Source organism: Mandrillus leucophaeus, unplaced genomic scaffold, assembly GCF_000951045.1.
Source record: "Mandrillus leucophaeus isolate KB7577 unplaced genomic scaffold, Mleu.le_1.0 Scaffold123, whole genome shotgun sequence".
Classification (NCBI taxonomy): Eukaryota; Metazoa; Chordata; class Mammalia; order Primates; family Cercopithecidae; genus Mandrillus; species Mandrillus leucophaeus.
Window position 1 is genome coordinate 3,053,399 of NW_012100654.1, and position 2,553 is coordinate 3,055,951.

A 2,553-nucleotide genomic window follows, 5' to 3' on the forward strand; every position below is an offset into this window, starting at 1 on the left:
AGTTTTTTTCCTCCATTTGTGAAACATCCTAAAAATTTACTCCTCTGCCCGAAATAGATTCAGTTCCAGGATATGAGAATCCTTGAGAAGTGAATTTTAACATGGAAATGCCGATAAATCTTTTAAACAACTTACACACCTCCAGGTGCTGCTGGACCTGCTTAATCTCCTTAAACCACCAGTAACTCCAACCATGGTGTTTAAAGTCTCATAAATCTGCACTAGCTTAAAATAGGGAAGTATAAATCACGTTCAGAAGCTTAGGGGTAAGGACAGGAGACGGGCATCCCAATGCCGTTTAAAACCACAGCACAGGCTTTTCATCAAAATTTTCCAAGAAAAGCTAAAACGAAAAACATTCAGGTGTCTAGGTTGTGGTTTCATAAGTTCTCAATTTGTTCTTTTTCCTTTTTTTCACGGGGTGGGCTGGGGTTCAAAGGAGCATTGACTAGTCAGTTGGAAAGAAAAAAATTGCAAAGACGCATCTCACTTAGTCCTTTTACACAAAATAAAACCAAAACGAAAAAATAATAACAAACTACTACCGGAAGTCATTAGAAAACAGCAATGTTGGCCGGGCGCGGTGGCTCAAGCCTGTAATCCCAGCACTTTGGGAGGTCGAGACGGGCGGATCAGGAGATCAAGACCATCCTGGCTAACACGGTGAAATCCCGTCTCTACTAAAAATAGCCGGGCGAGGTGGCGGGCACCTGTAGTCCCAGCTACTCAGGAGGCTGAGGTAGGAGAATGGCGTGAACCCGGGAGGTGGAGCTTGCAGTGAGCTGAGATCGCGCCACTGCACTCCAGCCTGGGCGACAGAGCGAGACTGCGTCTCAAAAAAAAAAAAAAGAAAGAAAAGAAAAGAAAACAGCAATGTTCCTGGTAAAGCACCAACAAAAATGATGTCTAGTTTTTGTTTAATTTTGTTAAATTGTTAATTTATGCCAAAAAATAGAAGTTATGGATACTATTCTACTATTCTACTATTCTTTCTTTTTCATTCCTACCACACGCCAGGCACCTACCACTGAGCTGAGGACACACACAACCACCTCCTCCTCATCCCCCTGCTGCAAAGGCTGTCAGACTTTTTCTGGTTCCACTTCGTAATATTTCTCATTACAAACAGTGATTCTCACCAGCTGTTTGAGAAGGTATTGGAGAAGCCACACTCTCCTAGAAAATCCAGGGCGTACATGAGAGATCCAGCAGGGAAAGGCTTTTCTGTGTGAAGAGCTTTGGGTACATTATCTAATTTTATCCTCACAGCAGCTGCATAAGAAATATTATTATTATCTCTGTTTTACAGATGAAGAAGCTAAGGTTCAAACTTTAAGTAATTTACCCCAAGTAGCATGGCTGGCAACTGATGCAGCAAAAACTCCAACCCCGAGTCTGCTTTAGAAGACCTGATCTTATCCAGGATGCCATCTACCTTATATGGGGCAATAAGCCCAGACCACAGAGCATTTGGAAGAATCTCACATATCACACTCTAAGAATTGATATGTTCTCTGCTTCCTCTTTTCTGGCCTGGTCCAGTGACCTTTCAAACCCCAAAGTCTTAGAAAAATCTACTGTGTTAACTGAGTCTTTACTGAAACTTCAGTCCGTGTAGAGAAAATAAGAGTCCCCAGCTTGTGTCGCTTGCTACAAGTTCCACTTGGCCTGCAGGGATGTACCACCAAGTGATCCTGGGAAAACATCGGAACTTCCGTTTCCTTACCTACTAAATAGGAATCTATATGACAGCCAATAAAAAGTGAATTATTAAGCCAACTACAGAGGACAACTATAGCTTAATCCTGCAGAGAAACTCTGAGAAACAGTCTAAGACACACACCTCAGAATTATTCCACTCAAGGGATGAGGTTGTTGGGATATTTATACCTCATCTCCCACCATTCATTGGTTGAGGGATTCTCCTGGGGGACAGGACAGTTAATTTTCCAGTGTTTCTGAACTGCCATGTGTCTTAAGGCCTCGTGACCCTCCAGGGTTCCAGGTAAAGTCCTCAAGCACCACGATGCAAATCCTGGCAGATGGAAGATGTCTGGAAGACACTGAAATGTTAAGGCAGCCTGAGGGATATGCAGTCAGTGTTTGCCACACTAGCTCCATATTTCCAGATGGGAAAATCCGAATTGGAAGGAAGTTAAACGTACCACTACTCACTGAGCAACTGTCCCAGGTATTTTTAAGGTGCAGGGTTGTGTTGCCCATGAGCTTGAGTTCACAGTCTCAGGCTAAGAAGATAACTGAGCTGAGGACACACACAACCACCTTCTCCTCATTCCCCTGCTGCTGTGGCTATCAGACTTTCTCCTGGCTCCACATCAGTAATATTTCTCACTACAAAGAATGATTCTCAACAGCTGTTTGAGAAAGTATTGGAGAAGCCATATTCCCTTAGAGACTTCAGGGGATACATGAAAATCCAGGGGTAGGGACAAAGTCTATATTTAAAATATATATTTACAACTGCCTCACCCCCTCACCATGCCAAGTCCCTTGACACTAGGTTATTGTGATAGGATAAACTAATTCCTGATC